We start from the raw sequence: 15139 nt of genomic DNA, 5'->3' as shown, positions 1-15139 counted from the left end.
ACCACACATACACCCCTACATGTGGGAGGTGGCAGCCTGGGTCTACATTCACAGTATTAAAAAAAAAAACCTAAAAAAAAAAAAAAACAAAACCTAAAAAAAAAAAAAGAACAAACAAACAAAAAATGTGCCAGAAAACCATGGCTGCCAGCTCTGATGCATTACATTTTCCTGCAGTGGCCTTCAGCAATTTCTGAGCTTAATATTAAGTCACCTGTTAGTTATAATTCAATATATAGTACTTGGGATTTCACTGGCTAACTTTCAGTATTTCCTTTTAAATTTCAGAAGGAAAAAAAAGACTATACTGCAAATCCCCCAGCCTCAAAACCCCTTTTCCCCCCAAAAGAATGCTGGGACAGACTGGAAATCTAATGCATTTCTTTCCACAGTCTGAAATGGTTTGGGTAGCACACAATTTGTCTTTTTGAAGGATTTCCTCTCTCATGACACGTAAATAAACGTCTAACTTTCTGCTCCTGATAGCGCCAGAAAGAAAAAGAAGAAAGAGGAAGAAGGGGGGAAAGAATCTGCAGCAGGTTTGCTGAAGATCAGTTATTCATTTTATGAAACACAACAAGGATACTTTATAAAGTAATCCAGCTTTACAGCGACTGCAATGTTGCCTTCAGTTTTGTGTTATTGGATAATTTGTCAGTTCTGGCACTTTGGCAAGTAATAAAGTAAGGAACAACCACTAGAAGCATAAGAAAATTATTTAATCTGGTTCTTCTTCCTCCTTATTGTATTCTAAGCATAAACTAATTTTAAACAAAATAGTGTTGGCAGAAACAAAATAACTTTCAGTATTTATGAAAGACACAGCACTAAAATAAGATGTTTGTGTTTAAGAGGGCTTGTTGGGTTTTTTTTGCTTTTTTTCCCCCCTCACTCCCCAGACAGATCACTTTCCATTAAACACTTTGAGAGGAACATGAAAAATCCTATTGCCTGCTCAGGTAAAGCTTCAGTTTGCATCGCTGGGAGCTCTGAGAAAAAGAACATTACAGTGACTTCAGATGTGGACTGCTGAGCACAGCCACGCAGACACAGCTGCATCTTTTTCAAATGAATTTTCCAGAACCTAAAATTAAAACCATACTTAAGCTCCCATGTACTGCCTTGTCTCACTCCATTGCAGTCAGGGTTTGGCAAGCAGGCAGACGCTGCCAGCACAGAGGAGACAGGCAAAACCTGATGGGATTGCTGGCTCCCTGCTCCAGAGAGCCCAGACCTCTGTAAAGCTGGAGCTTGGGACACTTCCAGAGCATCCTCTGAGATGCCCCTGGAAGCTGAAGGGATTCACAAACAGCTCAGAATATTCCACCTATGAATTTTGTCCAAGGCACCAGAGAGAAAAAAGAACCAACTTGTATCAGTAGTGTCCTAGTTAGACACAAAATCATTGCCAGCTCCCATCACCAACCCTTAGTGGTTGGAGCCAGGGTTCATTTTCTCTTACAGATTATCCTAGAAATGGAGCAGGCACTCAGGAGGCTTTAACTTATGAAATGATCATGAAAAATTAGGAACTATTTCCACAAGAAAACCACCACCCAATTCAAACTGCCACGTTGGGTGCCAGCTTCAGTCCTCATGGTCGGGGTCTGCATCTCCCTGAACAGCAGAGGAAATGCAACAGCCCAGAGCACAGATTTGGAATGTCTGACTGCAGGTCCTGGATGGAGGAAGCAAATTAAAATCCCTGAGTGTGCAAAACGTGCAGAGTTGACAGAAAACCAGATGTGCCCGTGCTCTGGGTGTACCTGGCTGCTGAGTTACACTGCTCCTCATCAGCATTGCCCCCTCGGAGGCTCTCAGCAATGGCAGGGGGGAGCAGATAGGAAGATTTTTCAGCAATGTATTTGAAATTAAAAGAAAAAAACTAAACAAAACAAATAACCCAACCGTATCTGTTCCTCAGCTCAAGCAGCTCACATTCAGGGCAAGAACATGAGAAAATGCCTGCCAGAGCAAGAGATGCTCCAGCTCTGCTTACTGACCTGCCTGCCTTTCTTTCACTTTGGGGTTTTACCCATCCCAATGACAATCAGGCTCACCCTGGATTTGCTCTCAGACCCCCCCAGCAGCAGGTGGCAAGATCCCTTTAATGGAAAGAAGATATTTCAGGGTGTGGAGCCTCTCTCATCCCCTGGAGCCCTCATCCACCAGCACCCCTTGGCTGACATGAGGGAGATGAGCCATCAGCACTGGGAAATAAAGCCCTCTGCAGGGGGAAAGAGAGCAGATCTGGGACATTTATTATCATCTTCCTGACTATCTCTGTGAAGAGACACTATCAGTGGATCATTATCTTTTCCCAACGTGTCCCACATGCAGATTACAGAAATTTAAGACAAAACCTTGCATAGTAAATAAGACATTAAGAAGAGGTGTTCATGCAGTGAGACAGAGAGATTTCACTTAGCACCAAGTTCTGGGCATTTCTCTAGCTTGTGCATTTCTGGCCTCATGAAACTGGAAGAGTGAAAAATGAACACATCTCGCACACCTCCCAGATTTCCCTCTGTGCCAGGGATGTGGGGGGAAACAAGGTAAGGAGTGGAGCAGACAAAACCAACTCCAAAAGCCTGACTTCACAGGCTGAGCTGCCCTAAACCTTTCCTAGTTGTGCTGTTTTGTTATCTGCAGGTATATCCTGACCTGTCCTTTAGCCATGAGGCTTTTTTCCCCTCTGGAGAGCAGGGCTGCCCCAGGACATGCTGAGCTCTCAGTAGGAAGAGGCTTTAGAGACACAGCTCCTGGTTCCAGCAGCCCTTGGGATTGGGGTGAGGATGCTCCTCATCCCACAGGCTGTGGGGACACCACGGGGGGGGGGGATTCAGGTGCCTGGAGCTCTGCTGCCCTCCTGGCACCCATGGAACAGGCAGTGGGCACTGGGCAGCCGCCCAGGCACTGATGGACAAAGCTGCAAGTGCAAAGCAGAGAGGAGGAGAGCTCTGAGCCCATTACTGCACTGCAGCTCCTCCTCCCCAGGGACAACGTTTCCCTTAAAACGTGTTCTGGCTGGGGACTTCACTTTCAGGCTCTGCTTCTGCAGTTTTGCCCTTCGGTGTTCTCTTGCATGTTAACAATCCCACCTTTGCCAGGAATTCAACAAGCCTGCACTTTGCCTGCTGCTCCCTTTTAAAGCCGAGATAATGGATCTCACTTACAGGAGTTTGGAGAGAAGGGTACAAAATGCATAAAACCAGCAACTGTGGTGTGGTTCCACAGTTCTGGACAGATGGTTTCCTGGTCATGAAAAACTACCAGCTCTCCCTGTAGCTGCAGGGACAGCCCAGAAACCAATTACACACCCAGACCCCAAACACTGTCAGGAAATTATATTCCCCAGCTTGGCACCTGAGCCTGCAGAGCCAGGGGTGTGAGGGTCACTGCTGATCCACGTGGAGGTGGAAATGGAGTTGAGTCGTTGCTGCTAGAAATGTGACTGTGTCCTGACAATTTAGTAACAGAATGGTGTGGGGATGATGACACTATTTCTTGTTTTCCGTTCAAACCCAGAGGTGGAAGGAAAGTGCAGCCTGGGAAGTGTGGCTAATGCAGCAAGGCAGCAATTACCAGCTTTCTGTACCTTGTTAAAGCTTCAGAAGATCCCTTATAATAATCCTCAATTTCCTCATTTCTATTCCGTAATCTTATTTTAGGTTAGTTTGGCAATAACAGTAGATATCCAAATAATTCTCCAAACTGGACAAGAGAGAAAAAGGAACTTTGGATCAATTTTTCTGAGCAGTTTGAGCATAATAAACTGCCAACATCCAAACAAGTATGAAGCTTTAACATAGCAAAAATTGTCCCATCCTAGAGCAAGGTCTCCCAGTAATTACAGCTGTGATCCAGGCAGCCCCAAGCAGGAGATGTGGCTGCCTGGTGCAGTTCCTGCCTGGCTCCTGGGTGACACAAACCACGTTCCTCTGAACCCCTGCACACAGGGGCAGTGGCACTGCCATCCTCCCTGGGAGCTGCTGATTTACAAGGAAACAAACATCCTGCCCCCAAAGAGACAAAAACAACCCTCAAAGTTTGTAAAAGTTCAGGATGATGAATTAATGCACTCCTTTTATCCCTGTTGGTTCTATGGGGTTTACCTTCAATGGAAAACAAAACAAACCAAAAAAAGCACCAGGTAGATATTTTCTCTGCTTGCAGGACCCCGTGTGATTTGAATGTAAATGTTTCAAAAGTGGAACAATCAAATCCTTTCCCATGTTTGGTGCCAAAGCAATGAAACATGCAAATACCTTCAAACCAATAAAGCTCCGTCCCAGCTTGAGCTCTCTTCTCTATCCTGTCCTTAAAAACAAGCTAAAAAAAAAAAAAAAAAAAAGTAAGTTTTTGTGTATGAAAATTTGACCATTAGCATCAAATTTTTAATAAAAGTAAAAGTAACCTGGGTCTTAAAACTTTAATTCTAGTTGCAGCTCCAGCACAGTAACCATAGAAATAACCCAAATCCCATCCCACAAAAATGCTGTTTGTCCTTGATCATTACTTTTCTTAATTGAACCAGGCTGGATCCTTGGAACGAAATTGCTTTGTAGCACAATACATTGTGTAAAAGTTGCTTCATTTTGTAACCTGCCAGTACACTACGTCCTACATTTTAGCAGTTTTCTGGGAAGCTCCTTAAAGGCATCTTGAATTTTTAATAACTCCCTGGAAATCTGAAACGGAAGGAAAGGTTGGTCATATTTTTGGGCATCCCATTTTTGGCAGAGCTCTTTGAGCTATGTAGTTGTGATTGCACAGATATATTCTCTGGGACTTAGATTCTCAGCTAATGAAATTTTAAAAGCAGCAAGTCTAATTCCAGGAGGAGTAACTACTCATTTTAACATTTTCTTAACTCTAGCAGCCTGGGACAGCTCTATCTTCCTTTCCCATGGGGATAAGCACAACGTGCCACGCTCCCACCCCAGCACCACCCTCCTGTAGTCTGGGATTTGGGTCCCCCTCAGCCTGGATGGGTCCATTTAACCCTTGAGCCCACATAAAATCCTACAAATGTTTCTGCTGGCATTTGGGGTGCAGGAATTCTGCGTGAGGCTGTGGCACCTCCCGTGCAAGGCTCCGGCTGCCCAGCCTGAAGTCTTGCTAGCACAGACCAAGCCTTTTCCTAAGAAAAGGCCCTCTCTCCCTCCTGCATGAGGGGTTTGCTGGGGTCAGCAGGAGCTTCCCCAAGCAGGGGACATCCCCATCCATGACTCAATCCAATTGCTGCCATCCTGGGAGCAGATTTCCAGTCAGTGTGTTGTGGCCTCAGTCTCCAAGCAGTGACAGGATGCACCAGAGCTTCCTGATGCTGCCCTGGAACCCTGTCAGCTCTGACAGCTTCCCAGCTCTTTTGTTTGGCATTTGATCACAGGTTTTGCACAGTCAAAGAAGTCCTCTGAAGCTGCCATCCCCAGAGCAGCTCAAGAGGATTCACGGCCTTTAATCCTTGACTGGGCTCTGTGAAAACATCACTCCTTGGAAAATATTCTGTGTGCCATGTGCCACATCCTCCACCCTGCAACCTGGCAAAATCCTGAGACCTCAGAGAACGTCCCCTTCCTCCAGCTCTGCTCTGAATTCCTCCTTGCTGGCACAGCTCCCTGCAGCACTCATCACTTCCCTCCTTTTCCCCTCTCTTGGTACCATTCCTCCCTCCCATCAGGGAGATAGATTTTGGGGTTTGTGCACATCCAGCATGCATCACGAGAGAAAGCCAATTTCACACTGAGGCAGCATTTCTAAGAAATAAATTTCCCATTTCTCATGGGTTGCCATCACACTGAGGAGGAGCACGAGCCTTCTCCCTGAATTTAGAGGATGCTCTCTGATGTGGTGGAACAGAGGAGGAGCTCACAGCACAAAGCAAAACCAAAGAGCAAGCACCCATGGGTGATGGATGCACAGGGTAACCTGGGCTGACACACAGCTGGGAAGTGTTAACTGGTTACCAACATACACCCAAACTGAGTGATGTGATGGGCCTGAGGAAACCTGGGAGCTGGAGGAGGAGAAGAGAAACTTGGGGGGGGGGGGGGGAAATAAATTAAAAAAACCCAACCAACAACCCAAAAACCAGAGCTCTTACCTTTCATGTTGCTTTTGACATAAAACGTACTTTCAAACCCTTTGAAAAGTCTTCAGCCTCTTTATCTGCCATGGTTTTTGTATCCAAACTGGAGGTAGTTGATTTGATGTTGGTTTTTAACACGTTAGCATTTCACCAGCATAGGGTGGGAGCCAGCAGCAGAGAGCTTGGAGTCCTCATGGGCAGCCAAGGCAGGCTCTGAAATAGTGACAAAGGAAAGGTTGTGGGGCTGCAGGAAAAACTGCAAGAAAATCCCAGGTATTAACCCATTCCTGACCAAAGCCAGTGGGATCACCTGTTGATTTGGGCAGCCAGCAGCCTGCATTTGCTGGGGAATGGAAGACTTTCTCACACAGCTGGCCATAGCCTTGAGGTGGAATATTTTCCCTGACATGCACCACTAAAGTCATGGCTGGGGTTAAAACCATTTTTTTATACACTCTGGAATCCCAGTGTTTACAGTATTTTGGGTACAATTAGGTTAAACCCCAGCCTTTTAACTCTGCTTTCCTATAGTTAACAATCAGCAAGGGGAGTTTGATATCAAAGGAACCACCAGAACAATCTCCAGCTCACTGGCAAAGCTTGGTTAAACATCTGAAGTGATCTGCAGAAGATCTCAGTATCACTGGAGATGGTACATGAATAACAGTGGATAATGTGATGTAATTACAGGGATTATCCCACCCGTGGGACAAAAAAAGAGAAAAAAAAAAAGCACTCTTTAATCTCCCTGGGACAGGATGAACTCAGTGAGAACCATATTTTGTTCAAAAGAATTACTTGTACTAATTAAGAGATGAAGGTGGCAGTTCAGAATCTATTCCTGCCTGTCATTTCAAATGTCACATCAATCTATTCCACTGAGAAAATAACAATCAAAAGCCTTTCACAGCCCCAGCAACCCAATTTGTACTATAAAATCACTTTTGCACAGCTAATTATTGTTTTCATTTAGGCACCCCAGTGAACCCAGACTGCCAACAGGAGTGAAGGAGGACAAGTGTGTTTGTTAGAAAAAGTAAAAATCTGATTGTACACAGGCTGTGTGCATCTATTAAAGCCAGGCCAGCTGTTTTTATATTGCTGTGCTCAACAGCTGGATTGGGAAATAGCAGGATCCAGGTCCAAATCTTTAAAATGCTCATCTGGAAGTGCAGGGCCTGAGGTCCCTGAGTCCCAGGACATGTTGGTCCGAGGGCTTCAGGGTATCCCAGAGACACCCAGAGGGAGAAACACACAGAATTCCATGAAAGGGTCGTGCTCCTTCCACTGACCTTTTCCATAGTGATAAATCCAGATGTGTTCCAAACACAGCTGTGGCACCAGCCTGGTACTCAGGGGAAGGGTCTGCTGAAGTTTTGGGTGCTTTTCCATGGAAAGAATTCATCCACCTTGGTGGATGCAGAGCAGTCCCCTGGGAAGGCTGCAGGACATGAGCAGTGGTGGAACCCTGAGCCTGACTTTGTCAAAAATCAGGCTGACAAAATCCTCAAAGCTGTCAAGAAAAAAAAAACAACAAAGAAAACCAGAATAATCTCTTCCTGTGAGCTGAACTCTGTGGCAGTGGCAGAGGGACAGGCTGGATGGAGAATGGCATTGGAGTTTTTTCTGACCAAGTGCATCCTTTCTGTCACCTCTGAAATGTCAAACGACTCAGCTCCCAGAGGTATCTTTTCTGGCAGCTGTTAAAACACAATAACAAAAAAAAAAAAAAAAAAAAAAAAAAAAAAAAAAAAAAAAAGAAGAAAAGAGAAAAAAAAAAAGAAAAAAAAAAGAAGAAAAAAAAAAAAAGAAGAAAAACAAACAAGAAAAAAAAAACAGGAAAAAACCAAAGGAAAAAAAAACCAAACCAAAAAAATCCCCAAACTAAACCAAACCAACCCACACAGAAAGCAGAAGCTGCTGAGTTGTTACCAATCCATTTTCCCTTCCTTCACTCAAATCCAACATTGCCATTTTTCCTCTCTGCAGCCACCATTGGAGGGACCAAGATTCTTCCTCCCTTTTTTTATTTGGCCTCATCACATCTATCACATTTCAACACTTGTTTCTCCCTGTAATTTAAAAGAAGCTGCCAAATGAGCAGGAAACCTGTGTGCACTACTTCAAAAGAATTATTTTTATTAGCACAGACAGCGAGGATAAATATGGAGACCCATGGAAGCTGTGTGTGAAATAATAACAAACTGGTTATTATTAGAGTGAAATAGTAACAAATAATGAATTTGATTACCAGCAGTAGCAGATGAGCAATCCTCTTCCCTCCTCAAGTTCCCTGGGTCATGTAAAAGTTATTAAATGTAGGATTTACTGGGCAGTATCTGTATCTAATTACTTACACACAGCAAATGGCACCCATGGTTTATGAGCAGTTAAAATGCTAATATTTGCTCTCCCATTTCACAGTGGGGCTCAGTTTTGCTGCACATACAGATGTTCAGGCTGCAGAGCAATGCCTGTGATATCTTTGTTGGCATAAAAACAAACCAAAACAAAACAACCACATACACACAAAAAAACCCCAAAACAAAGCAACAACAAAACCCCACCATAAACCCCATTTTCTGCTTTCCAGAGTTCATGTTTGAATTTAAAATTCATTCCCCATCAATATTCTCCGTTGCCTGCTATGGCTACAAATATTCTGCCTGGGAAATTGCTTGCCTTTGAAGGAGGGAAATTCAACACAAGTGCTGAAGGAAATTCTACTTTGTCATTTTCTCCCCACCCAAAAAAACCACATCCCCCCCTCCACTCCAGTTCCCTCCCCTCTGACTCTGCTGTTTTAAAATTTTCAGCCTGCCAAGGGCTGTGCCAAGCTCATGATGTGGGAAGGGAAAACATCCTGAGGTGCTGAACATACAGAACAGGGTAATGAAATGATTTTATGTTCTCATTCTGACCCAATAACCCAATAGTTATCTGGTAACATGATCATTACAGCTGCTTGATCCTTCAAGCTACTTGTAAAGCTGTTACTGGGGAGCATCAGTCACCCCAAATCACAGCCCTTTCTCACACAGGCATCGATTGGCAATATCTCTGTATGATTGATTGGGAGCAAACAACACAATGGTATTGATAACTGCAGGTAGAATTTCCCAGTTCTTGGCAAAAAAAATTTAACTTGTTTGAAGCAAGTTAAAGCATTTCCTGCAAATGAGTGCAAAATGCACAGACAAATCCTGGTCAAAGAAAGGATGACAGAGGAGAGGTGCTGGGACTTGGGGATGCATTCATCCACGTGGAGTCATCATTGCTGAAAAAGAAAAGAAGAGAAAACAAACAGCAAAGTTTTATTTCTCCATCCTACACAAGCTCAGAGCCAGGGGACATCATCCCACTTCCCACCTGGCAGAGGCTGCAGTGTTCCTGGGTCCAGACCAAGCCCACAGCAGCACCAGAGCCTGCTGATGTTCTGGCTGAAAATAACTCCAATATCCTCTGAAGGGCAATGCTGCCTCTGGGGAAAGTCACCCTTCCAGAGGGGCTGTGGCAGATAAATTCATTTCCAGAATAATTAGTAGTATTCCAACATTTTTAAGTCCTTGGGAGGCTTTCAGAAGAGCATCCCACCAGCTCACACAGTTCTACCAAAACCTAAAGTTTCATTTTCTACTTCCTGCAATCTCCCAGTAGATATTTCCTATCTGCTGAGCTAGAAATTGGAATCATTAATTTCTTAGGCTGCTTTCACTGTAAATGTGCTTTAGAAGCAAGTGCTCCAGCAGTACTGCCAGCAGTACTTTCAGAAGGAACTGCCTGGCATTTTTGTGCAGAAGTGAGGAGGGAGGAGGGCAGGAAATTCACAGCTCAGAGGGGTGGTTGGTTTGCAAACATGAGAGAGCCCTGCAATCCTATTTCTGCCAGGGTGGGGAGCATGCCAGCTGGCTGGAGCTGTGCCTAGAACAGTTATTTCTTAATGGATTTTTAAATGAAAGCCCCAAAAGACCCAAAACTCCAGTGGAGGGCAGTGGATGTGGGGCTTTAGCCAGTGCCCATCAATGGGCAGCAGCAGAGCAGAGCAGGCAGCAGCACACTTGCTGAATCCCTGCTTATTTTTTCTTTTTTCCCTTCCACAGAGTATTAGATCACCATACTCTTCAAAAAGCACATTTTCACGTATGTTTTTCAAACTTAAATGCTGTTGCTTTGCACCAGACAATTGTTGGTGATAAATTTTGCTCTTCAGCAGGCAGGCTGGTATTATGCCCTGCAGAAACAGCCTGAATTTGATGAACAGATGCAACATGGCATGGGAAGCAGTGAGCCATGCAGGCCCAGAACCCAATCACTGTGATCAAAAGCCTGGCTTCAGTTCCTAGCTCGACAAATCCACCAGCAAGACTGGGAGGAAAACCCAGCAGAGGTGAAACCTCAGGAAGGATCAGACCCTGCCAAGGGGAGAGCTGAGCTGCAGAGCTGGCTCCATCCTTGTGATTGCCTCCTCAGCCCCTTCTCACACAGACACCTCTCTCCTTTGCCCTGCTCAGGCTTCCCATGGGAGTCAAGCAAAGTTATAAAAAGAGCTAAACTTGCATGGCTGGTTCCTGGTGGGAATTCTGTTGGGCTGAGCTCCCCAGCACCCAGTGCCTGGAATGGCTCCTGTGGGGCAGCAGGAGGTTGGTGGCCCCCGCCACTAAATCTCATTATTAAAAATATATATAAAAAATATTTAATGATTATTTAATTTAATTAAAAATAGTTAATGATTATTTTTAAAAATAAAAGATATTTAAAAATCAAAAAAAATCTCAAATTTTTCTTCTGCTTTGACAGCTTCAGGCCCCTCAGTTCCTTGTCTGATGGCATGGCTGGAATGCATTGCTTAAAAATGCAAACTAATTAATCAACAAGCAATGGGCCCATATGAACTATTTAAATGCCAATATATACAGGTGTTTGAAGAATGGACAATGTAGGAGGGGGGAAAAAATATACCAGAGATTGCATTTAAATATTTCATGGTACAACTGAAGCATGAAGCAGTTCATATCCCTCAGTGTTTCTAACACTTCATAAGAGTTAAGCTTAAGAGTGATGCCAGCAGAAAGAAGTCATGAGAAGGGCAGAAAAGAACCCTGGTGTGGTTTTGACCAAGTGGCATTATGACAAAGCCAAGGCTCATGTTCAGTGCCCACGTTCACAGCACCTCCAGGCTCAGGCCCTAAGCAGCATTTCCCACTCTTTCTCAGTGCCAGGAATGCACTGGATGAGAGATTGTGAGGACCTGGTCAGGTTGGGATGAGGACAGCCCATTCCTAAAACCCCTGTCCTGTGGGCACTTTGTTGTTACTCATGATTAATTGCAGAATCATAGAATCCTAGAATTGGCTGGGTTGGAAGGGACCTCAGAGCTCATCAAGTCCAACCCTTGCTCCACTCCCCCCGTGGTTCCCAGCCCATGGCACTGAGTGCCACATCCAGGCTCTTTTGAAATATCTCCAGGGATGGAGAATCCACCCCTTCCCTGGGCAGCCCATTCCAATGCCTGATCACCCTCTCTGCAAAGAATTCTTTCCTAATATCCAACCTAAACCTCCCCTGGCAGAGCTTAAGCTCTGCCAGGGGAGGTTTAGGTTGGATATTAGGAAAAAATTCTTTAGTCCATGCCCTCTTGTCCCACTGATATCAGCCCAACCCCCCCTGGCTCCAACCTCCTTTCAGGGAGTTGTAGAGAGTGATGAGGTCTCCCCTGAGCCTCCTCTTCTCCAGCCTCAACACCCCCAGCTCCCTCAGCCCTTCCTCACAGGACTTGTGCTGGATCCCTTCCCAGCCTCCTTGCTCTTCTCTAGACCTGCTCCAGCACCTCAATCTCCTTCCTGAGCTGAGGGGCCCAGAACTGGACACAGGACTCGAGGTGTGGCCTCCCCAGGGCTGAGCACAGGGGCTAACATAAACCAGCCTGAACTGAGGAGAAACACACACACAGCCCCCAGAATACCTGGGGAAAAGATCAGACAAATCCTTCCCAGTCAGCAACCCTTCCTCACTGGGATCAGAGGGGCCAGCACTCAGACTGAGTGTAAAATTGAGTTATTTAGTTAAATAGCTGCATGTCAGCTTTAACTTACCAAATTCATTATTTCACACCAGCCTCCCTTCCCCCCCCAATAAAAAAGACCAATATTTGCATATTGATCTGCCCTGTCTGCAGGCAGGGACAGCCCTTGGGTCAATAAATCCCTGAATGGAACCAGTACAATGCCCAGGGCAGGTTCCTGGGAGCTCTGCACCCCTCTGGAGCCTCAGTCCTGAAATATATCCAGCCCTTGCACTGGAAGAGACCTGTGAACAAGCCCTAACAAGGATTCCTTCCCAACTGGCAATAAATAAGATTTGAAATCCCCCTCCATGACGTCCTGCAGCCACTCTGTGCTATTAAAGAGATGCTTCCACCCTTGTTTATCACTTATTTAATGCAGTCAAGTCCTTAATTCCAAGACCTGGGGGCATCGTGCATTTGTTAGGCATTCTGAGAGGAAAACCTTTGCATTCCTAAGGCAGCCAGAATAATCCATCAAGCACTAGGTATGCCCAAATGGGACTCTTTTGAGCCAGTTTTCCACTGACTAACAGCTTTACTCACCACTTCCTCCTGCCCACTGCCTGACCCACTTGAGGAGCTTTGTGCCAAGAACTTGCAGATAAATTACTTACACAGTTCAGCCCGATACACCCCTGTTCCACACCATAATTCACATCAATTATTTGTCAGGGTGATTTACAGCTCTGGATTTATATGTATATAATGCAGGTGTAGAGGTAAAATAATGGCAGAGCGAAAAAGAAGGTAGGACCTGTAACCACTGAGGAGGAAATACATCTGCAAAAGGGATTTGCAAATAGACAGTGAAGCTCTGAGGCAGGGAGAGCTTTGGATAATTCTGTAGGAACAGGAGGCAGGGGATGGGAAGCAGGGAGTTTGACAAGGCATGGAGCTCCTTTACTGCCACCTGGATGGACAGGAGCCACCTCTGCAGCTGCAAATCACTCACTGGGGTAAAGATTTTAGAACTAGGCTTGGTTTCTGGGAGTTTTTTGCTTGTTTGGTTTTGGGGTTTTTTTGGGTATTTTGGTTGTTATTGTTTTTTGTTTGTTTCGTTTTGGGTTTTTTCAGGTTTGGTTTTTTTTTTTGCAAATTGGTCTCAATAATCCTCCCACAGGAGAAAAAAAACAAGGAAAGGGAGAGGAAGAGGAAAGGGAGAGGAAGAGGAAAGGGAGAGGAAGAGGAAAGGGAGAGGAAGAGGAAAGGGAGAGAAAGAGGAAAAGGAGAGAAAGAGGAAAAAGGAGAGAAAGAGGAAAAAGGAGAGAAAAAAGAGCAAACTGTAGCTTCAGGTCTTTACAGTCCCTCTGTTTTTTCAGCCCAGAGGCTGAAAAAAAGCTCTTAGAGAGCCTGAGAAATAAAGTTTAGGCAAGAACATTTCCTTCCAGTTCTCATTCCAAATCAGTACAGAAAGGGCTTTCCCAATGCAAAGAATGATGTGACCTCTTGGTTGGGTGTGAGCTGGGAGTGGGTCAGAGCCATGGTGCCTGCACTTGAGAAATCCCAGTTTAATTATTAATAAATAAATATTAATAATAATAATAATAATAACGAATAATAATTAATTAATAATAATCCCAATTTAATTAATACATATATTGCAGCTCTGTGCATTCTAACTTGGATCTATTCACTCTGGAGTCAACTTTGTGCTTCATCCAAGAGAAATGCAGGGAAGAGAAAGAGTTAAAAAATATTTTTAAAAAGTCATCCCTCTCAGGAGTTTGTAAAACTTTCTCCTACCTGTCAACAACACTGAGCTGTCAGTGGTCTAAAAATAATAAAGACAGGTCTCAGTTTCTGTCAGATCAGACTGACACAAAAAACTTGGCTATCAGTGTAAAAGGAGGGGGAGGAAAAAAAAAATAAATCAATGTCTATCCATTTTTTCACTCAAAAGCAACAACATAACAAGACAGCTGGAGCTTTGGCACTGGACATGATTTCTGTGCACTCCTTAGGTGTGTTCTGGAGGAAAGTGAAGTGAAATGAAGTGAGTGTGCCCAAAACTACCACTGCCCTGGCTGAAGCTTCCCTAAGCATTTCCAAACAACGAGGGATCCTCCAGCTATGGCTTTTTTTTTTTTTTTTTTTTTTTTTTTTTTTTTTTTTTAATAAAAAAAAAGCAAGCAATAATGACTTGGAGAGCTGCAAATGTCCTTTCTCTCAATAATGCCATATCTTGGACTATTACACTTTCCTTTGGCTGCTAGAAGGAACTGGTACCCAATAAGATGATGAGCAGCCAAAACAGAAAAGTGATGTTTTTAACTGGATTGTGGAGAAAGCTGCAGAAGTATTATAGAATTATTCTGAAGAACTAAACCAGTGAATTGCATAACTGAAAAGCTCAGCTCAGCCAGGGCTGTGGGCTTAGTTTTAGCCCTGTACAAAAGAGAAATGAATTTATTTCAGGTCCCTCAGAGGGGTCACAGCATTAAGTGATGAACAGAACCTGGGCTGGAGCCTGAACCTTTGCAGTTGGACACCAAAGCTTCTCTATTGCTTGGGTCACAGCCAACACAGCAGCAGAAAAAGCTAAAACCAGACAGAACCATTTAGGTGGCTGCACTCCAGTGGAAGGAATGGGAAGCTCCTAGGAAAGCTCTTCCCAGCCATGTGCAGCCTGTAAATCACTTGGTATTCTGGCACCAGGCAAGAAGAAAAATGAGAATTACAGCCCTGGTGGTCTCCAGTCCATCAAATAAAGGATCCCTTTAATTGCTTCGTTGCTAAAAGCAGGGCTGGGTATGGCAGAGCAGGGAGCTCCAGGTTGGAAACCCAGCTCCATGTAAAGGGCATCTCCTCTGCACACATCCTGTCAGCTCAAATACAGCTCAAGGAAAAAGCAACAAAAAAACCCCATCCTGTCACTGTCTGCCTCTGTCAGAGATTTTCTTTTGATGAAAGGCAATTTGAATGCTCCACGGATACATATTTATATCTGTATGGATGGTGAGAAATTTATTCATTTGCTTATTTAA

The sequence above is a fragment of the Heliangelus exortis genome, chromosome 12 (assembly GCF_036169615.1).
Source record: "Heliangelus exortis chromosome 12, bHelExo1.hap1, whole genome shotgun sequence".
Classification (NCBI taxonomy): domain Eukaryota; kingdom Metazoa; phylum Chordata; class Aves; order Apodiformes; family Trochilidae; genus Heliangelus; species Heliangelus exortis.
Note: the sequence above shows the minus strand (reverse complement) of the source record.